Below are 24256 nucleotides of genomic sequence, written 5' to 3' on the forward strand. Positions count from 1 at the left end.
CAAATGCCAATTAATAAATATGTAAAATTTTCTTTCTTCTTTACTTCTTTTTGTTTATTAAGTTGGTTTGTATTTTTTCTTTCTTTTCTTCTTCTTTGTGTTTATCAGTTCATCAAGTTGATTTGTTTTTCAAATTTTTACAAATTTGATATTAAGGTATGCTCCAAGTACTACAAGTGGGCCCTAGGTATCACTTTTCTTCTCTGTTTTTGTCATTAAATTAATAAATATATAATATGATAAATTAATAAATATGTAATATGATAAACTGTAGCTATAGGTACTGCATTTCTTTATGCTAAGATTCAGAACCCTTTAAAAGTTAAAACACAGTTGCAACCTAATATGTTTTCATTGATTCTTTTAAGTAAGGTTAAACATCTAATAGAAATTGAATAGTTTTTTTATGTTTGATTTTTTTAATATTATTTTCGTAATTAGGATATATTGAAATAGATTCTCAATACTTAAGAAATGCTTAAAGGATATAGTTTACTTGAACATATATGTTTTTTTATGTGCATCAAATGCCATATTGAAACAAATAATTGTTTGTTTTCAAAAAAATTGTTTGCTTTAAAAAAAAAAAAAAAAAAAAAACTATTTGTGTACTGCACATTACATAATGGATTTATTCAATTTCCAAGTGTAAGAGTCTATTAGTTGGTAATGCTGCATGTTTTATTTAATTATCATGTTCACAGTATTCACCAACTAGTTCTTTAATATTGATGTACTAAATATGCTAATAGTATATGTTTAAATTTGATGGTGGCGCTGTAGGCTATTGAAGTGATAACCATAGTGAATTTACAATATTTATCAACTAGTTCTTTAAAGAAAAATGCTAGTACCACAATTTATTGCAAAACTTTTGCCACAGTTTATCAAATGACAAGTTGTAAGTGGTAGGAAAAAACTTGTGAGCCCACACTACCACAACTCACAACTCGTGGCAAGTTGTGGCAAAGATTGGACAATAAGTTGTGTTTCTAACATTGCTCTTTCTTTAATACTAATCTACGCAACATGCTATTAGAATAATGTTTAAATTTGATGTAGTTCAATAGGCTGTTGAAGTGGCAAATAAAGTGAATTCATAGGCTAAAAAGACATGCATTTAACTATATCCACATATCTTTGTTAAAACTACAAACCACTTCCATTAGAGTATTTCAATAATTTCCCTTGTGGCCAAAATGTACCAAGGGGATGAGAAAAGTAGTTTAATTTCTTATATCTTGGGGGGGGGGGGGGGGGGGGGGAACAAATAAGAAACATAGATCACTCGAAAAAAGTGGATTAGTTTTATTCTTTGACTCTTGAGTTCTAAATGTAACCACTTCCTATGTCATTCATCTCTCACAAAATTTCCATCTTTTTTAGTATGTGTAGAATTAATGGAGAATTACTTTGAGCTTCTTGTCAATTTCTCCATTTATAGATAAAAATATGGTATAGAATCTAATTTTGTATTATTTCTTGCTTTTTTCAAACATATCTAACTCATGTAATAATTGATTACACTTTTTTTTGTAGCATACTATGAACAATAAATAACTTAAATTGTATTTTGAATTGTGTATTGTACATTGTAGGGAAAAAACACTAATTCTCTCTCTCTCTCTCTCTCTCTCTCTCTCTCTCTCTCTCTCTCTCTCTCTCTCTCTCTCTCTCAACATGTCTGTTGCCTTTCTATTATTCTCCAAAAGAAAGATTCTCCTATGATGCTAGATTGCTGTCTTTTTGGTGGGAAGTGGAAGAAAGAATTAGGCCTATTTTTTCTATCTATTTTTTGTTTAATTATCAATCTATTTGTGTCTCCATTTAAATTATTTTTCTTTAAATTCATGATATGTTTTTTTAGATATATGATATTTTGTATGTATTAATGATTTTTTATTTGCTTTAAATTCTTTTACTTTAATTTCTTTACAATATTTTTCTCTGTCAACATATATTAGTTGGTGTCATTTTTTTCCACAAGAAAATGATGAAAACTCAACTTTGTTACATAGAGATGATGTGCCAACAATAGATTTAGGGCCTTAATAGCTGTTGATGATGTATATGTACAACTTGATGAAAGTATGTTCATCAATGATGACTTGTCTAATGAGGAATGGGATACAAACTCCAACCATGAAGAAGAAATATATAGTGATAATGATGTTTCAAGCTCAAATCAGGAAGAAGATTGATCTAGCAATGATGAATCTATTGGAAATCTTGGGGATAAAGATTAAGTTGAGTTTTAAGACAGGTTAAGTTTTTTTAAATACATAAAGCTTTCATATCTTCTCATCTATGGTATTTTTGAAAAATAAAAATGTTAAAGTTTTACTTGGATGTTAAAACTATTTTGTACGCATTTTTGTCATCTACTTTAGTTGACTTTTACATTAGTATATGTATATTTTTTTATTTCAGGTTAAAATGTCGCATGCCTTGGGCTACTGATGATGTTGAGGGGAGATACATTTCATTACAAGCTTGGTTGTATATCTTCTTGAAAAATGTGTTATTATTTGATTTGTATTTGAGACAGTAGATTTGAATTTAAATTTTGTATATAATATTGAACTTGGGTGTTGTTTTTCCTTATTAGTAGTTATTGATTGAGCAATTGTTATGCTTCTATGAGTATCTGTGATGTGTGGAATTGTAGTTTATTATTTCTTATTATGTGCATAGGATTGTGCTTTGTTATTTCCCAATAGGTACCCATGTAAAATTCAGAATGTAAATTTTAAAGAAAAAAAATGTAAAATATTATTAGCAACGACAATGTCATGGCTAATATTTTATCATATCATTAGTGATGACAAAAAATATCATCGCTAATATGCAATTTTTAGTGATGACATGTTTGTGGTCACTTATATATCATTATCAGTGACGACAGCAAGCGTTGTCGCTAGTAATGACATATTAGCGACAACAAAAATGTCGTCGTTAATAATAATCTACTAGTGACGACAAAAAAGTTCGTCACTACTAATGAGCTAGTAGCGACGACATTTCGTCTTGGGTTCTCGAGTTATTTATGACGACAATTGTCACTATTAGCGACGACTTTGTCGTCATTAATAGTATTGTGTTTGCGACGACTTTAATATCGTCACTAAAAAGCTTTTTTGTTACCATTTTCGTTTAACGAAAGTTAGTGACGACATTTTTCGTCGCCAATATAATTAGCGACGATATTTAAAGCATTAGTGATGACTATATGCCGTCGTTAAAGATCAATGAGTGCATATGTATTGTTTATTTTTTATTTTATGTATTTTTGTTCTTTGTTCATGATTTCTCCTCATTATTTTATTTACATTAATTTTACAGTAAATAGCTCTTATATAGTTGTGAAAAGGTGAAAGAAAATATTTTAAGGCTTTGATCTCTAGATTAGTTCAGTACTCAGTAGTGGCTGGGTTTATAAATGTTTTCCTAGCAAGGTATGAATTAGATCCTTGATATCAAGAAAAAGTGAGGGGCTGAAAAAAAAAAATTTTCTACTTAAGATTTTCCCATTATTTTGGAAAAACTAACACTTTAAAATTTTTCATTCCTCTTCCAAAAATTTCAAAAAGTTCCACCAACTCTAAATTTTCCTGATCTTGGAAATTTTGCCCTATTTCTGTTCAAGAAAAAGGAGCCCAATAATCTATTGGAACTCACTTCAAAATAGGTGGTACTTATTATTGTTAATCATCATAACGCATATTTCTATACCAACATGACATACACTGTTAGTGGAGAGTAAATTCCTTATTGTCTATTTTATGAATATACTATTTGTGATAATTACTGTAAGGACTTAAAAAATAAGACCCTTAGCCCAAAGAAAATGGATAATGGCCCAACAAGCCCAAATCAATACATTTGTTAGAAAGTGGATTTTATAAGTATGAGACCCAGTAAGTCAAATATGGGCCACAGTAGATTGGAATCATGTCAGAAAGATAAGAAAACACAATTTGAAAGGAATTATGCTCCTCGGTCAAGCCCGAGAAGGAAGTGTTCTTATATTTGCTCAAGCTTTTCTTTTTTAAGTACAAGGAGTTCTCTCTTTTTCTCTCTAATTACATGCCCCATTTCTCACTGGGCCATTTTCCTTATATAGTCTTATTCTTTTCAATCTCAGCCTTCTACCTGTTGATTATGTAGATGATCTCCTGGATGCTTGTCCCATCAAAACTCTCCTGGAAACATTATGTGTAGCTGTAAAGCTAAATATCACTGTTCAGGCGTCATTTTCACATAAATCCGACCAGTTGATTAGGTGCAAAACATTTAATATGGTGGTAACAACCTTCTTTTCAGATATTTCTTAGTTCACTGTTGACTCATTTCTTTGAAGCTTATCCTTAAAAGTATGGTTGCCTCTAGCACGGTATTCTTTAGGCGGCCAGGTTCCAACCTTCCACAACGCCCCCCAAGGAAGTTTGGTTCCTCGAGAGACACTACTTGTTCGTTGTTATTTGTTCTTGTCCTCGGCCCATTAACCCACATACTTATCTTACTATTTGATCATCCTTGGGCTCCTTTGCATCCTTGGGTATGACCCATGGCCCAATACTCCTACTCGGTTCTTTTATCCCCACAATTACAATATAGATGGTTAGTGTGTGTGTGTGTGAAGATTGTCTAATTTCATACTATTGGATTAAAGAAATTTTAGATTGAACAACTGTTGAATGAACATGTCCAGCTCTCAACTGATGAAAAACTCAATATCACAAACAGAGTAATAGTGAACACAAGTCAACAATCACGGCTGAGTAATAGTGATTACAAGTCAACAATCACGGCTGAACATAGAAACGAAAATATCTGAGAAACTGAGAGAAAGTGTGAGAAAGGGAGAGAAAGTCAGAGATAGAAGAAAGAGAGAAAAGTTGAATCTAGAAACTTGTATTGATAAGTCTGAATTACATAAAGAATAATTACACTACTACAGTGATTTATATACACCTAACACTTAGCTTAACCACCCCACATTATGTGGATTACAGTTGCTGGAGGATTGGGGAAGTTGGTTAAAAAATGGTTAAGCTAATCACCAACCAAATCTTGCACCTAAACCAGCAGCTCAGCAATTCTTAAATTAGTCCAAACGCACCGTTTCACTTGACCACAAAACAAGCTTCAGTAAGTAAAACGTTGCGTTTAGATGCCACCTAGATTAATTGAAATGTTGCATTTTGCTTAGCTTTCTTCTTTATGTATACACTCCTTCTTCGTGGTCTTTTTCTTCACAGTCACAGACCTGTGTTCAACATCCCCCCTCAAACTGATGGGGGAGGAATCAACCAGAAGTTTGGAACGAAGAAAACAAAATAGAGGAGCAGAAAGGGACTTGGTAAAAATATTCGCAAAATTGTCACGACCTGAAATGAACCCAATTTGTAATGGTTTACAAAGAACTTTCTCACGGGTGAAGTGATAATCAACCTCAAGATGTTTGGTGCGAGAATGGAACACCGGATTAGCAGACAAAGCAATTACTGAAATATTGTCACACCAAATAACAGGAATGTGAGAAAGGTAAATACGAAGCTCCTTAAATAAAGTACGCAACCAAGCCAATTCAGCTGCTGTGGTGGCCAAGGTGTGATATTCAGCCTCTGTTGATGAACAGGAAACAGTACTCTGCTTCTTAGCAAACCAGGATATAGAATTAGGCCCAAGAAAAACAACCAAGCCTATAATAGAGTGCCTATCTGTAGGATCTCCAGCCCAATTTGAATCTGAAAAAGCAGTGAGAGTTAATGGGCCTGGAGTAAAAGAAATCCCAAAATTTAAGGTGCCTCTGATATAATGGAGGACATGTTTAGCAGCCTCAAGATGTGTAGTAGTAGGATGACTCATGAACTGACATAATTGATGCACAATGAAAGCTATATCTGGATGAGTGAAAGTCAGATATTAGAGAGCACCAACCATGCTCCTGTACTGAGTAGGATCAGAAAGTGTGACTCCATCATGAGGAACTAGCCTTGCGGAAGGGCATGAGGGTGTTTTTGTAGGCTTGGAATTTTCCATATTGAATCTGTGAAGCACATCAGAGGCATATTTGGACTGTGTAAGGGTGAGACCATGAGATGTCTTAGTAATCTAAATACCCAAGAAGTAATTAAGAGGCCCCAAATCCTTAAGTTCAAACACCATACCAAGAGCTGTAATCAAATTGTGAATCTGAGCAGAATCATTGCCAGTAACCATTATATCATCCACATACAATAGAAGATAGATGATGGTATGATTTGAGCTGTAAACAAATAAGGAACTATTTGCCATAGAAGCAACAAAGCCCAAATGAAGCAAATAAAATGCAAACCATTCAAACCGTGCCCTGGGTGCCTGTTTGAGACCATAAAGTGACTTATATAATTTACAAACATAATCTGAATAAGTAAAGTCAACATATCCTGGGGGGTTGATGCATTTAAACCTCTTCTTTGAGATAGCCATGAAGGAAAGCATTTGACACATCAAGTTGCCTCAAATCCCATTGACAGCTCACAGCAATAGCTAGTACTAGTCTCACTATAGCTAGTTTAATCACAGGACTAAAGGTCTCATGAAAATCCACACCTGCCTGCTGATGGAAGCCCTTAGCAACCAGCCTTGCCTTGTATCTAGAAATAGTACCATCACTGTTCAACTTGAGCTTAAACACCCATTTACATCCAACTAAATTAACATGAGGAGGAGCAGGAACAAGAGACCAGGTCTGTTGTCTTTGGAGAGCCTGAAATTCAACATCCATAGCCTCACACCACATAGGATATTTAGCAGCCACCTTATAGGAAGGAGGTTCAGTGTAGGTGTAGTCAACAGTGGCTTTATAACAAAGTTTGGAGTTAGGCTTGGTAATCCCACTTTTGGACCTGTGTTCAACATCAACCTCTTCTTTACTCTCAATTTATCCGAGCATTAGTTTATACCACATACTGAACATTAATAGATAGCATAAGCCAAAGTAAGAGTTTGGTAAAAGCAACACTAATGAATTTGTGTCATCAACTCATCCTTTTACCAATAGTTGGAGAAAATAGTTTGCCAAAGTCTATTCTATGATTTTCTTATTCTAGATAATTACTGGCTGTTGATTTGTTTTATGGCTTTGAAAATTTTTCCCTCATAGCAAATAAGTTAAGAATCAAATTGTGAATGCCCTTTATATGATTTAATGTTAAAGAAAGTAAGTGGTATTTATAATTAAGTACAAGTTTAGTTGCTCTTATTGTGATAACATTAATATTACTTGCCGACACATAAGATATAAATGCTCATGCTCTTATTGTTTCAAAACATGTAAATTCAATTTGCTGCAAGATACATAAAGTTTAAAATATAATGCATGCAATTCATTTATTTTAGGAGAAGTGTAAATTTGTTAAATTGATAAACCATGTATTTTATTTATTCATGCGAGGAAAGTAAATTTTGTAAAGGACTTAATTGGACCTGACCTACTATTTTATTCTCATTCTACAGGATTTGATCTTAGTAATTGATTTCATGTATGATGTAGATAGTTGTTCTTCAAGGACCGCAATTTGTCATTGGAGGATGGTTTGATTGTAAGTTTGTAACTAAAAGAATTTATAACTTGTACCAAATTTTGATTTGTATATCTTATTCAAATGAACTACCTAATGAAAATTAAAAAAAAAAAAAAAAAAAAAAAAAAAAAAAAAAAAAGAAGAAAGAGTACCAAAATGTTATTGCCTACTGGAAAAAGCCTGCCAAACCGATTAAGCATAACTGATAAAGATCCACATAAGAAATAATAAGAAAAGACACCTATAGGAATTTATTATTGTTGTCTTATTGTAGAAACTTGATTTATGCTATACTTGCTTTATCAAACTCGTTCAATATCATGGTTATATCCTAAAGAGATTTCACTTCTTAATGGATTAATATGGAATTAGGATATTTCAACTTAAGCTTATCCCAATTTTGTTGAGAGAACAACCCCATTTTTTTACTTGAATTTTGGGACTAAGCTTTGTTTGTTGTTGTTGTAGTCTTGAATTATTTTTTATAGGTCACTGAAATCTTTATTGCCATCTTTCAAAGAGTATATATATATATACATGAGCTGTGGGGATGGCAAAGATGAGTCATTATCTATTTGATGAAGTTAATTATATTGGAAAGATGCACTTATCAGAGCCTGAAATTATGAAAGTAGAAATTCTTTTCATTGACCAAGGATAGAAGTGCAATAATGAGGATGGCCAAGCTTAGAACAACGTATTATGGAAAATGCATTTTGTAGCTTATGCTAATGTCACTGAGCCATCATTTTGAATATGGATGATGTTGAATAAATAGAATGTCAAACTGAATCATAGGATGGTAGAATCATGATAAAAGCCTCATATTTTATATGTACTGTGGGTTGGAAAGAAAGAACAAGTTCATATTGAATCATATTTTATAAGATTTCATATTGAATCATAGAATTTGTTGTGTTTTTAAATTTTAAGACTTTTGGATTAATCTTACTAGCGTAGTTTATTGTTGCTTTATCTTAAATTTTAATTGCTTAAGTAATCCTCTTCAATTTTCAAGACTTTCTTTCTCTTTATTTTATTTTATTTTACACTTACAGCAAAGGGTAGGGGGTTTGAATCCAAGTTTTCCACATGACTCTCTCTCTCTTTCTTTTTTCTTTTTTCTTTTAGATAGTAAAGTTACATGGCTCTTAACCTTTCTTTGTTATCAAAATGTCTTCCACGAAAGGCACAGTTCAAAACTAGTCTATATAAAAAAGGAGAGCTGAGCTGAGCTGCTTTTTTGTTTGACAGTTTGACCTCAAAAAAGTTAAACAGCATGAATGTAAAAAAAGGTGGGATGAGCTTGCTTTTTTTTTTTTTTTTTTTTTTTTTGGGGGGGGGTGGGGTGGTGATGGTTTGTCTTTTCATTTTCTTTATATTTTTATTTTCTATTACTAATACATTCTTGCCCCTAAGGATATTAAAGGCAAAACGACTGGGATGGAAAGAGTTCAAGTTTTTTTATCTTTTGAATTTTCCGTGAGAATATTGAGATTAGCAGCAGAATATGTGAGTTGCTTTGTTCAAGAGGTGTGGATAGAATTTACTGTTTATGTTAATTTTGTTTTTTTTAGAGTCATATTTTTATGTAACTAATATATTCTATGACAAAACATATTTTACTTGTAATTGGGTAGATCTAAGTAGTTTCAAGAATATTATGACAAGTGGTTTTATTGAAGACATGAAGATTACTCAAGAAACAGTACAAGAAAAGCTAAAACAAGTTGTCTCGACACCTCCGATCTATCAAGATTTAATAAACCTCAATACCTAGCTTGACACCTCCTATTTATCGAGCTTTGTGGATTTTGAATTTCCAATTCTGTTTTCAGCCCTTGATGACAATGCTTTTCTAAATTTTGTGCTCTAAGTTCCCCAAGGATATAAAATCAATATTTTATAGCTGTCATCAAATACACAGAGACTGATATTGAGATACACACTTTTGTGAAGTTGCTGTGACTTCTTATGCACTTTAGGGTTATGTTCCAAGCTGCTTTCAAATCTACAATTATGGATTGAAGAACTTTGCATCAAACAACAACAATCAAGTTGTTATGCTGTTAGTCACGAATTGGAATTCATACAAGAAAAAGTTTCTACAGGATCAAGTCTAATTAAAGATTAGCATAAGGGTTTAACTATAGGTTAGTATTTTAGGATAGAACGGTAGTGGAATAAGATTCCTTATACTTGTAACCACTTGTTCTTAATTAGTGAGTTCTTCGAGAGTGGTGATCTGAAATTCCCCTAGTAGGATTTTTGTCTACAAAGGTTTTCCCTATTTGTCAACAAATCATTGTGTCAATTTATTTTTCATTGTAATCTAGTTTAAATTGGTGATTTGTTTGTGTCTCCACGTTATTGCATGCAATTTAAATAATTAATCATCTTGGGTATTTGAATTAATTAACCGAGGTCACATTTCTTTTGCTCAAAAATTACATTGAATAATTGATTTTTAGTTAACGAGATTTGATTGGTAGTTGAGAAATTTATATAAGTATAGACTATAGAGTAAAGGAAAAGTGTGAAAATTTGTAACTTGTTTGGGGCTTAAATCCGAAACCATGAGAATAATATGAATTTCTTTTTTTCTTTTTATAGTTTGGTCTTGAGAATTCAAGCTAATTTAAGATATTGAATATACCAGCATATTGGGTGAGTTTGGTTCAGCTTTTTGAAAAAGTGCATAATGAAAAAGTGGAGTTTCAAAAAGCTGAGTGTTTGGTAAAAGCCGTTAAAAAGTGCATAATGAAAAAGCTGAGTGTTTGGCTAGCACTTATAAAAGTGGCTTTTTGAGGGGTAAATGACCAAAAAGGACAATGTATATATAAGGGAATTTATTTCATATTTTCTTTTTATGTGAGTTTGTTTCATACTTAAATCAATTACTTCATCATACTTAAATCAATTTTTCTCTTTCTAAAAAAATTATTTTTTTCTTACCAATATTAGCTAATAATAACCTACCACTTAAGATTTATTGTGAAAGTATTGTAAAAATATTGTGATAAAAATTGATAGTAATTTTAATTTTAACATACTATTAAAATTATTTTTTTCTCTTTCTAAAAAAATTATTTTTTTCTCACAAATATTAGCTAATAATAGCTTACCTTAAAATTTATTGTAAAAATATTATGATATAATTTCTTTTTTCTCCCTTTTTTTTCTCTCCACACACGTGGCTCTACTTCCTTTTTTTTTTTTTTTTTTCTCCTCTTTTTTTCTCATCCACCCACGTAACCACACTCTTTTCTTTTCCTTTTTCCTTCTTTCCTCTACCATCTTCAGTCCAGAACATTCCCAGCTCTCTTTCTTTTCTTTTTTTTTTTTTTTTTTTGCCTCTTAGCACTTCGGTCCAGAACATAGCTCTGCTTCTTCTTCTTTTTTTTTTTTTTTTTCCTCTTAGCACTTCAAATCGAAACACATCGGAACCATCGGAACCAACGCCAGAACTCATCCTTTATTCTTTTTTTTTCACACTCTAGAGAAGAAGATGATGATGATGATGATGATGAAGATGAAGATGAAGATGATTGAAACATAAGGATTTTGGGATTTTGGGTTTTTTTTTTCTATGGATTTTGGGTTGATTTTGAGTTGGGTTTGGGATGGGTTTTCCGGATTTGAGTTGATTTTAAGTTGTTTTTGTGTTGATTTGAAGTTATTTTTGGTTTGGTTTTGTTGATTCTGTGTTCGGAATATCAAAGGTTGAAATGGGTTTTGTTGATTGTGGGGGTAGACTGGTGAAGAAGCAGAGGAAGACGAAGAGGAAGAAGACGAAGAAAAAAGACACAGATGTGAGATGAGGGCATGAGAGAACTGATGGGTATTTCAGTATTTTTCGGATTTGCAACGGTAATATACAAAACGCGCATAGCGCGTTTTCATTTATGGACCCCTGAGGGTCCATAATCCCTTCCGCGTTTGTTCTCAGTTTTTTCTCAATGCTCAAAACGCAACTTTTATAAAAAAGTTGCGTTTTGAGTTTACCAAACGCAAAAATTGGTTGAGCTTTTTTCAAAACGCGCTTTTTGGGCTCAAAAAGCCGAAACAAACGGGCACATTATCAAAGAGCTCAATGCAAAGCACAACAAGGTCCAAGTTTTTTTTCCCAGGACCCCAAAATTCAATAGAATCCTATGCTCAAAAATTAATTTGAATAAGTAATCTTTAAGCTCTTTGGTGGATATTGTTCCATGGTGACAGAAACTTAATCTGAGGGATAGATACCCATTGAGTAATCTTTAAAATTTTTATTTGTGAAAATGGTTCTCTTAATTTAAAATTTTGGACTTTGTGCGTGTAGGAATAGATACCCATTGAGGATATGTTTGAGAAACTCCAGGTTTCTTCATAAGATTAGAATCATTTGATACTAGCTCTAATTGATCTTGATCAACACGACACATTTACCTTTAAATTCAGCTCAGGAATATAATTATTGTTTGATGGTTTATCTCCATAACCATCATAACTAATCTATTGAGTATCTATAGCTAGTTCCAAAATTTTAGGATTTAGGCTTTATTGTTGTTAATGGTGGTAGTGTTATATTGCAAATTAGAACGAATATCGTGAAAATGACCTTATATCACTTTTATGAGATGAAGGTAAAATATCTTCTTCTTTTCTTTTCTTTTTTGGTTAAGTAAGACGAAGGTAAAATATCATTTTCATTTTAATGTTTAGGTTACTTTTACATATTATATTTATGAATAATTAACTTATAGTTGAGAAAAAAAATTATAGTTGTTTTTTCTCAAAAATAAAAAATAAAAAAGCTTATAGTTATTTTATATTTCTTTGAAATGCAGTTGCTGAACAATTTCTTCTAGCATAGATATAATGGAAGGCTCTCATCTAAAAATACAAATTATGAAATTATAGACCCTAGATTTTAGTTTTAGCATGGCATAATAAAATAGTACTCTTTAAAGTAATTTTGTTAATAGTAAATTTTTGTTTCTCATTCTAAATGTTAAAGATAAATTTAGCTTCTGATTAAAGCAAGCCACGATAGAATTACTATAAATGTTCTTTAATAGTGTTTTTTACGTGTCTTGCATGCACTTGTATCAAAACTAGTAATATAATTCTTTAACTGGATTCAACTCCAGTATCTTTTAGTTTTACGGAATATGTCATTCTACCAAAATAAATAAATAAAATAGTGGAGTATAAAAGGGCATTGTAGATTCCCAAAAAAAAAAAAACATTATAAACCATATAAACACTTAATTTAATGATAAAAAATTATCATTAAGAGTAGACATCATAAATAGAAATACTCAAAAGAACAAAAAAAAAAAAAAAACATGTGCATATAATATACCAATTACAACACATTTTCTCAGCCGTAAACCACAAAACAGATAGCCTATTATCAAAGCTAAGAATAAAATAATACGATATGCAAGCAAGCTGTAAACCACAATTATTATTATTATTATTATTATTTTGGAGCAAACCACAAAATATTTAGTCTACTCAAAAGTCGAAACATATTGATGTATATTTTTAACATTTGGTTTTAGATATACGCTTTAAGCCTTAACATCTCAAACATGCCAAAGAATATATATTATGCTTCGAATGCATATTCCAGCTCTCTCACAAAATGTAGGAATCAAGATCAAAGTTTGTAAAATGTGGACAGAGTGGCAAATTATTTTGTTTACTTTTTCAAAGATCATCCAATTTTTTTTTTTTTTTTAAATATGCTTAGAATTAACTAAAATTCTAGAAATTAAGCTTGCATTTCTGTGAGTTGGATCTATGTTTCAAAACCAAATCTTGGGTGTCATATTATCCTGAGTATATGTTACAAATTACGTGCACATCCAAAACAAAATGGAACAAAGATAAACAAAATAAACAAAATAAATATTAAAAAAGGCCTTACGTTGGAACCAAAAAAAATAAAGAAAAATACGGAATCCTTTAAAATTTAAATTAAAAAAATTAATTAAAAAAAAAAAAAAAAACAAACAAACAAATTGGAATAGGGCAATGATAGATAAATTAAACCTGACCTGATTCTCTTTGTCCATGATAGATCGAATAATACCCAGAACTTTCAGGTTGGATACGCCCATGGGTTTTGGCCATCCCCATTCAAGGGTGTGAAACTCTTCACAATGTTGCTAAATCCTTAAATGCCCCAATTTTTCTTGTAAAATCTAATGATATGGAGGTTGTTTATGTTTGTGACCTTGCAACTGAGTGCTGCAGGACTTTTCACTCAAATGTGGTTGATTTAGCTTGTTAACATTTTTGTAATATCTATCCCCAATATTATAGTGTAAGATATTTGCATGCACAAGTGTTATTTGATAACTAATGTTTATTATAAGTTTCTTCTCTTTTTTCTTTTTTTAGTCAAATTATATTTTCCTGATATTTTTTCCCTTCAATTCTTATATTTCAACTTGGGCAAATTACACTATCCTCCCTTGAGATTTGAAGAAATGGAACAAAATTTCTCTCTAAACTAGTTTAGAAAGAAACCGTGCAAACTCCTCATATATCTTTATATTGAGTGTGAATTTTGAAAATATAAACGTTGAATTACATGTTCTTATTATATCATTCATGCTTGCAAAATCAAAGATCAATTACTATATCATCAAACAAATGATAAAATTTCAAGTTTTTGTGAACTAAAATTGTGTATGAAAAATAAGTTTATTGATCAAATAGTAAATAACATTTGATTTTAATGAAATTTAATATGAATGTTAATAACATAAAGAACATGAAATTCAACAGTTAAATTTTAAAAATTTGCACAAAAAAAAAAAAATATATATATATATATATATATAAAAGAAGTTTGAAGAGTTTCTCTCCAAAATATTTTGGAGAGAAACTTCATTCGAAGAAATGACACTCCCCCCTAAACTTGAAGGGAAAAAACACTTTACCTTCTTGACATCCATTTGAGACCAAATTATGTTAAATTAAAAATTAAAGTTAAAGATATTGTATTAATCTACACTTCAGTTAAGGGCAGATTTCCAAAATTACCCTCCCACTTATCCTTAAAAAAATTTCTAAACCCAAAATTACCCTCCATGTTTATCTCATAAATTTTGATGCAAAATGTTGGTGAGGATCGGTTCTCACATAGAGCACTAGCATAAGCTATGTCATCTCAAATGCCATTTTACTATACGGAAACATACTTTATCTATTTAAAAATAACATTTAACATTACACCATACATCAAATCTTTTTTTTTTTTTTTCTTACAATACATTAAAATAGTATATACAACACATTAAAATAACCTAAAAAAATTCCTACTATATAAAAATAAATAAGTACAATCCACAGTAGCCACCCACTGCCCACCATTACCACCACTACCCACTACCCACCCCCATTATAACCCACCATTATTGCAAACCCACGATCATCCAAAATCAACCAACCACCACCAACCGCCGTAAACACAACCCACAACAACCATCCAAAAAAATAGAACCACTAAACACAACCTATAGCAATCAAAAAAACACAACCTATAGCAACCACCCTAAAAGACACTTCCAAAACCACTGCAAGAGAAAGAATAGAGATCTGGACTGTGAACGAGATGGTGGAGGGCGAGGTTAGAGAGGCCTGGACGACGAGATTATGTTGAGAGAGATCGGGTAGAGTTCAATGGAGGTGAAGTTGGCACTTGGTGAGATCGGCTATGGGTAGAGATCGACAACTTGAGAGAGAGAGAGAGAGAGAGAGAGAGAGAGAGAGAGATGAGAATAATATAATAAGAGGAGAGAGAAAAGGAATTAATTTTTTTTTTCATTTGCATTTGCATCCGTACTATTCCAAATTTGGAATGGTATTGTTCATCAATGCTAAATTTATTAACATTTAAAACATCTTATGTCAGAGGTTTTTTAGTGTTTGGTGTGTTAAATGTCAAATATTTAGTATCCGACATACTTAATACTAGTGCTTTAGATATATCTACAAATGACCTTTTAGTTAAAATAGCTATGTCCAATGCTTAATATATATTACTATAAACTAGATCATTTGTTAGCAGAATATGTTTTAAATGTTGATATTATATTTATGTAAGTTAGATTGAAAAAAGTCCTTGTTTGAACACGCTCTCTTAAATTATGTTTTTTTTTTTTTTTTTTTTTTTACTTAAATTCTAGTCTTTCTTTAAATAAATAAATAAAATCTCATCGAGTTAGTGAAAAAATTATTAGGTCCACCGGGAGGATTGCTAAAGGGGTCCTCCTGGTCCTTCTAACCAATAAAATGCTACTATTTATGCAAATGTGATATCGTCTAGTAGTTTTTTATTTTAAATTATTGTACTGATTAAGAATCTGACTCACACACTTGCACAAGTGGCATCATTTTATTGGTTGGGTGAGGGCTGAGCATAGACCTAGCCAACCCGACCCGAAGGGTCTTGGGCGGGTTGGATGAATGCTTGGGTCGGGTTTAGGTCTGCCTCGAGTCCGAGTTGATCTCGGGTCCAACACAACCCAACAGATCTTTTTTTTTTCTTTTTCTTTTTTAATCTTTTCTGTAACTTTCAATGCCAAATGTTTTTTTTATATATATATATTTTTATTTAAATAGTAATGATCTTTTCTTGCTATATTTCCAAATATATTTTTTAGCATGATTTGGTTTATTGTAGCATAATTTCCTAAATGATACTAATAGTGAAAATACTTTCCATCCAAATGAAGATTAGAATGGTGATAAAATAATTAGAATAACTCTAACAATAATATTTTCCTTAGTGAAAGTCAAATTGTTTAAAATAGGTTTTATTTCTGTCCTAATTATACCAAGGATATTATTTATTATTGAAAAGTATATTTCCAAACTAAGCCCTAGTGCTGATGTAAACAAAAATGGTAAAATTTATTTTCTCATTCAATGAGAATTGGGTCAAGATGTACACAAGGAAAAGAAGTTGTAAAATTTTGTTGTCTAATCAAGAAATCACAACCATTAAGCCTATATGATAATAAATAAATTATTGAATTTAATTTTTCCCATTAATGTCAATCACTAAATGTTGTTTAATTTTTCTTTTTCTTTTTTAATCTTTTCCGTAACTTTCAATGCCAAATGTTGTTTTTTAGATATTATTTTTATTTAAATAGTAATGATATTTTCTTGCTATATTTCCAAATATAATTTTTAGCATAATTTGGTTTATTGTAGCATAATTTCCTAAATGATACTAATAGTGAAAATACTTTCCTTCATTCCATCCAAATGAAGGTTAGAATGGTGATAAAATAATTAGACTTTAAAAAAAAGAAAAAAGAATATCTCTAATAACAATATTTTCCATAGTGAAAGTCAAATTGTTGTTTAAAATAGTTTTTATTTTAGTCCTAATTATACCAAGGATCTTATTTATTATTGGAAAGTATATTTACAAACTAAGCCCTAGTGCTAATGTAAACAAAAATGGTAAAATTTATTTTCTCATTCAATGAGAATTGGGTCAAGATGTACACAAGGAAAAAAAATTGTAAAATTTTTTTGCCTAATCAAGAAATCATGACCATTAACCCTATATGACAATAAATAAATTATTGAATTTAATTTTTCACATTAATGTCAATCACTAAATTAGTAAAATGATTTCAAAAAAATGTTTCCTAAACACATACATACATTAACTTCTTCTTCTTTTTTTTGAGAAAACATACATACATTAACTTGATAAAGAAAAAAGACATTAATATTTATTATCATAAAAAGTGGAGATCCTTCCAATATGGAAATTTAAAAATAATAATAAAACCATGACAACTTTTAAATGGCAAGTCTGAGTAATAGATTAAGTAATTTTTTCAGGTTGAGTAAAAAAAACCTGTCCAACTTGTCAAACTTGTCAAAAAAAAACTATCCAACCAGAGATCTGATCCAAGACCCAATAAAACCGGCTCAATAATAGACCCGAATTTTCAAGTTGTGTCAAGTTTAGCTAGGCAAACCTAATTTATGTCAAGTCGGCTCTAGGTCATAGTGAACTCGACTCAACCCGACCCAATATCACTCCTAGTTGGGAGGGCCACTTCAACAGTCCTCTTAGTGGACCTAATAATTTCTTGAGTTAGCAACTGAACCACTTTTGACTTTTCTTGGGGTCCCACTCAAAACTCACTCAAAGTTCCAAACTTTTAGAGCCCATTTGGTAACAGTGTTCAAGTATTGTTGTTCAATTTTCGGTATTTTGAAAATATGTGTTTGAGTGTTATAGAAATACGTATTAGAAGTGGTATTGTTGTTCAAACATTGAAAACTGTTATTTAAACAATAGTGCCAAAGTTTTCACTTTTCTCCACCCATGTCCATCAATATTTAAGCAGAAATTGTATGAGATATCCACTATTCAAATGCATTATCAGAAGATTCACAACGTTTATCAAGAAAAAAAAAAAAACCACAATGAATTTATTAAATGATGATTAGATTACTATTTACCAAGTAAAAATAGTGGTCACATGAGTAAAGAATATAATTCAATTATAAGTTGACAAATATACAAAATTGTAACAGAATATGTAATAAAGGGTGTGAATTGTAGAAAAAAATAATTAAATTTTCAATATTTTCTTTTAATCTTAAAATATCAATTTTACTATTGTCTTTTAATCTTGCCTCCAGCTGACTCCAAAAAGCGATATGTACTAACTCAAAAGAGAAAGACGAACAAGAACATAGATCCCATCCAAAAAAAAAAAAAATAGGTGCAACAAAATCAAAATATAAGAAACCCTATATATAAGTATTAGACGCGTTTGCGTTTCTGCCTTCTTCTTTTTTTTTTTTTTTTTTTTTTTTGCCGAAAAGTTTGACTTTTCAACATATTTTCAGTCATATGTGGGTCCCGTGTACTGTTCACGGACCCACAAATTTCACTTTTTAACAACTTTTTCATTAAAAATGGGTCCCACGATACTATTTACACATTTAAAAATTATTTTGCTACAGTGTTTTTCAGTTTTCAGTTTTCAGCTGTATCCAAACGGACCCTAAGTAGCTAAAACTTGGGTGGCTTTAGGTTCAAGTTTCAAGAAAGGAGATGCCCACACAAATACATTTATATTATTCTAGAATAGAATTTTTACCTTCTTATATAGAGAGGAGAAAAAAAAAAAAATCACAAAAAGTGCGGCCACGATCATAAGAAGTGCCATGTACGTATGAGTCAAGTTTCTTCATCTGGCACGATTTTGTTATGTTTAGGAATTAGGATTCTTCGACGTCTGGAGCTTCTCAAGCGTTGCGGGCTTCTCTAATTTGGGTTGTGGTTTTGAGTCATTTGATGATTTTGTCGAGGATGTTGCATCAACACCACGGAGCTTTTGATCGGCTGATATAGAGGTATGTGAAACCTTCTTCCTTTCCATCTCCATTACCCCCGCCTCCTTCGATTTTTCGTTGATAGGAATGGAATGAATATATTGCTATAATTGGGTACGGTGGAGGATCGAGGTTTTTATAGGGCTTTTTGTTTTATTCTGTAACAGCTTACCAATCCTCTAATACTCCATCCTAATCACGTATATTCTTTCCCAAAGAACAAAATATATTAAGAATACATGACCTAACTTGGCGGCCTATGCTTGCCACCCGAGATTGAGATTACGCACCAGCCAAATTGTTGGATTTTTTTTTTATTACTAGGAGATGCCAAATTGTCTTCTTTTTTCTAAACAAAACAAAGCAATGGCTCCCACTTTAAAAGCCAAAACTCCCACTTTAAAAGCCAATTTTGGCTTTTAAAGTGGGAGCCATTGCTTTGTTTTGTTTAGAATAAAGACGACACGCTGCTTTTCTATTATTTCTTTTATTAATGAATTTTATAAACAAACAAAACCAAGCAAAAAAAAAAAAAACAGAAACAACAACAAAATTCATCCCAAACCAAACCAAAAGCCCCTTTTTGAAATATTTAGATAAGTGTCACTATTTTGCGACTCGACTTTGCTAAAATCAAGTTTTTCCTACATTGCATCTCAAGTTTTTTTAAATCGAGTTCTACTATGGTGGTAGTGATCGATGTGCTTATCTTGAAAAAAATTTGCTTGTACATTCGTTTTTAAGAAAATTATATTACACTCTATTTTTACTCATCTCTCCCTCCCTCACTCGCCTCTATTCTAAGACTCATCTCTCTCAAAAATCCCTCACTCTCCTCTCACCTTAAGATCACTGGTGCTTTAGCGATCTGCTCCTTTCTCTTCGTAAGTACAAAATCCCTCCCACTCTTGCCCAATACTCTCTTAAAATCCCTTACACATACTCTCCATCTAATCTCTCTCTCCTTTCTCTGTTTTTCATAATTTGAAATTGATCTCTGAGATCCTAAATTACGGTCTCTAATCTTTGTGTATCTATTAATTTTTGTACTCTTTACTTTTATTTCTGATTGTGAAGTTTTGTTAGAATAATTGGTTGGTAGGTTTAATACCCAAAACATGAAACTTAGAATAAGAAACAAAATTACGCATGCATTTTGGATTTGTCAGTAATTATTTCTTTGATTGAGTTTTGTTCTTTGGATTAAATGGGATAATTTAATTATTTCTTTGATTAAGTTTTGTTCATTGGATTAAATGGGATGATTTGTGGTTGAGAACAATATAATTTGTTCTTTTTTAAAATTATTTTGTTGTTCAAAAAAAAATTTTTATTTTCTACTCTGCGATTTTGAAAATTTAGTTCTGATTAAGTACAAAAAAAATTAGAATTCCTCTGCCTCGATCACGTGCTCCGTTTAAGTATGTGTTGATAACAAATTGTAACCAAACACAATATTATAATTATATATTGTAGATAGTATTTATTTTTTAAAAAATTAAATGGAATGACCAAGTGAAGAGTTGAGAGGATATGACCCATCTTTGTTCAAAGGAAAGACCAAAGGAATGGATGACCAATAATTCATTATCAGTGTAGTACTGTAGTGTTTTTTTTTTTTTTTTGAAGAACTTATCCGTGTAGTGTACTATCCCTTTTTAATGCAACTGCTGAATACACAATTATATAGTTCATCAAAATGCTAAATTGCCAATGCAAATGAAAGATTTACAGTGTATGTTGATAAGTCCCTTTAATTCGGTGACTTGCTAGATCGATACGTGTCTTCCCTTTTTTTTTTTTTTTAATTGATCCCGATTAGAATCCAGAGAGAACAATAACCAAATCAGGTAATTATTAACAGACTTCAAAGCATTTTTGGAACAAACCCGCGAGAAAAAAGTCATTGACCATGAAATTTTATAATATTAAAAAAAAAAAAAAAAAAAAAAAAAAAAAAACACTAAAGAAAGGCAGTGATCATATTTACCTAGTGTAGAGAGAGAAAATTCTCGACCTATCACAAGCTGACACATCACATTACCAAGTCCACAAAATACAACCAATTACAGAACACCATGTATTGCTGCTAGGTTTTGCTATCACTATTCAGAAGCCAACAGAAATTTTCCAAGTGTCATGCAAGAGCCAATCACGCATCAGCGCACGTGTAAGCAATGACTCAAGCAGCCTCGCACGTGTAAGCGATGACTCAAGCAACCTCGCACGTGTAAGCGATGACTCAAGCAACCTCGCACGTGTAAGCGATGACTTAAGCGGACCAATCAAGCTGTGACATGTGTCACCAATCAAGCTCCGCCACGTGTCGCTCACCCACCCCAAAACTCCTATAAATAGAAGCCTTCCTGAGACATTTAGGAGGACCGGATTCAGAAGGGAAAAAGCTCTGCTGGAATCAAGCCCTGAAGCCTCCAGGAACTTCAAGAACTTCAACCCCAAAATCGGAGAACATTCGAAGCAGAATCATCCAGATCATCTGCCTAGATCCTAAAGTTTGCGGGAATCAAGCTCAAAGGTCCGAAAACATCAACAAATCATAAATCAGTGAAGCTCTTCGAATTCAAGCCTCCAAAGCCCCGAATAACTTCCACCACAAATCTTCAAATACAAAGAACATTCGAAGCAGAATCATCCAAACTATCTGCCTAGATCTCAAAGTTCACTGGAATCAAGCTCAAAAGCCTTCAGAAATCTTAAACAACCACAAATCAGCGAAGCTCCACGGATTCAAGCCTCTAAAGCCCCGGAGAACTTCCACAACAAACCTTCGAAGACGACGAACGCCCGAAGAACACACGAAGAACACGAAGAACACAAAGAACACGAAGAACAAAGAATTTCTAACAAGCTCATAGCCAGAGATTCATTGTAATTCTGTTCCAAAGATCTTCGATCCATTCCTCAACCAAATTGAAGGATATCTTGTGTTCAAAACAAAATCACATCATCACAAATCCAATCAACAAATCTTTTAAGGAGATCGAATCAAAGGATAACTCTTTTGTAATCACAGAGAATTGTACCACACAATAATCAATACAAATTCGCATTTGTGAAACTATTTTCACTTGTTTGATTTATTTCAAACTAGAAATTTAGTCGCTTACACCTAGGAATAAAACACACAAGTCGCAGTCGGAGTCGGAACGCAATTTGAAACGGAACGCAATTTGAAATGAAACCCAAAGCTTCACAAGGTGGATGCTCAAACTTAATCTAAAAAAGAAAAAGGATTTCACAAAATATAGATCCAAAACAGAACAAAAAAATTGGAAAAAAAAAAAACAAAAAAACATACAAACAAAAAGCTTGAAAAAGGATACATAGGAAAAAAAAAAAAAAAACACCAGATTTTAATTGAATAAAATTAAATTAGGCAAGTTTCAATTACAAAAAAAAAAAATCGAAGCCATCTCCAGCAATTTAGGGAAGTCCAAAATTTCAACTCTTTCTCTCTCTCTCATGGCCAAAGTGATAGCTGCATTTTGAACTCATAAAATCAAGTTCTAACCTTGACTTGTTGATAGTTAATGTGTTAGAGCATTCACATTAGTCTCCTTAAACTAGTTTGAGGCTAAAATTTTGGCTAAAAACAATCAAAAACCTCACGCATCAAACTCCGCCAACTAACTCAAAAAATTTTAAGAGGAACAGTACTTGTTATTTGTGGTGAGAATGCTACTCCTCGCAAATGCTAAAGAAATCATTTTTTTTATTCTTTTCTCTTTCATCCTTTCCAAAATCAAACTTCAAAGCCGAATTCTTTTAAAACCCCAAAAGCTAATGCCAATAACTTATTTTTAACTACCAATGACCGAAAATTAAGATTTTACCAAAATAAAGAACCGTCTCCGGACAAGTGTTGTGAGATGTCTAACACCTTCCTCACACATAACTAGACTTCTAAACTCAAAAATCAAGATTTTTTACCATCTATATTAGATTAACAAAAATGACCTTTTTTCTTAGCCTAGGATTGGTATAAAATCAAATAAAGTCAGGTGACCAATCGTATCTTAGAAAAAACCCAATGATTGGTGACGACTTCACTACCTTCGGTAATAATAGATTAAAAATGACTTAATTCAGTCATACACCAAAGATTACCCATTTTTCACCCTCTTTCATAGCACCCAAACTCGTGTCACAAGAAGGAACCGCCCCCTTCAAGGAAGGCGGGAGGCATACGCTTCGCCACAATGGGTGGTCGACCGCCGCAAGACATTAACATCGAGTAGATGTCGTTTTGGACCTTTTAATATTAAAATTTTGAATAGATTTAAAAATAATATTTAAATGGAAGAGTGTTATAGTATTGAAACTGATGTATGTGTATAAAAACAAGGCGAAACTACAATGTTGGTCTCTCAAGTTTACCATATGTGCGCAATTGGTCCCTCAAGTTTTAAAACAGAGTTGTATTAGTCCTTTTACTAACTGTCATTAATAGTGTTACTTACATGGCTAACAGAACAATGACTTGGTATTTTTTTAATGACGTAGCATTTTTTATTAAAAAATTACAAAATAAATTTACACAAACAATATTTACAACCCAGTACCAAATTAAAAAAATGGTTCTTATTGATTGTACAAAGCATTGAGCTACCGCCGGTGGGATGCACTTTCATTCTGAGCCCAAGGAGGAGGCTCATTCGAATCTGGCCTAGCCATAAAGGGATTTTACTTTCTTCTTCTTCCTCAGTCTTCTTGTTGCTTGACTCTTTAGAACTTTCAGTCAGAGCAACCACACAAAACTTACCACGTCGTGGGTTTCTTTTTGCTTGGGATAGGAATGATCTCGGGTATAATGGATTTTCTACTCTGGGAGTGAGACGATTATTATGTAGTACTAGTATTCGATTTGAACACAACAAGCTTGCTACCACGCTTCTAACTTTTATATTGCGTCGCGTTGGACTTGGCCCTTTCTTTTCTTTCTGTAACTCAAAAGAATCAAGATAAGAGATCAATTGTATGTATGTATAGTGATAAATAAATAAATTAAACAACGAAGGAAAGAGATATGATATCATATGAGACATTGAGGAGGAGGAGGAGGAGGAGAGGGGAGAACCCAGGTTGTAAATTTTGTTTGTGTAAATTTATTTTGTAATTTTTTTAATAGGAAAATGCCACATCATTAAAAAAAATGCCACATCATTAAAAAAAAATGTCAAATCATTGTTCCGTTAGCCATGTAAGTAACACCGTTAATGACAGTTAGTAAAAGGACTAATACAACTCAATTTTAAAACTTGAGGGACTAATTGTGCTCGCTTCAAACT

At 31.9% G+C, this 24256-nt stretch overlaps 1 protein-coding gene across 1 annotated transcript in view; it reads left to right on the forward strand.

Moving 5' to 3' along the window:
- Positions 1-24256, forward strand: part of LOC126715187 (casparian strip membrane protein 3) — an 87691-nt gene that overhangs the window by 57291 nt on the left and 6144 nt on the right. The window lies entirely within an intron of this gene.

Source organism: Quercus robur, chromosome 2 (assembly GCF_932294415.1).
Source record: "Quercus robur chromosome 2, dhQueRobu3.1, whole genome shotgun sequence".
NCBI lineage: Eukaryota > Viridiplantae > Streptophyta > Magnoliopsida > Fagales > Fagaceae > Quercus > Quercus robur.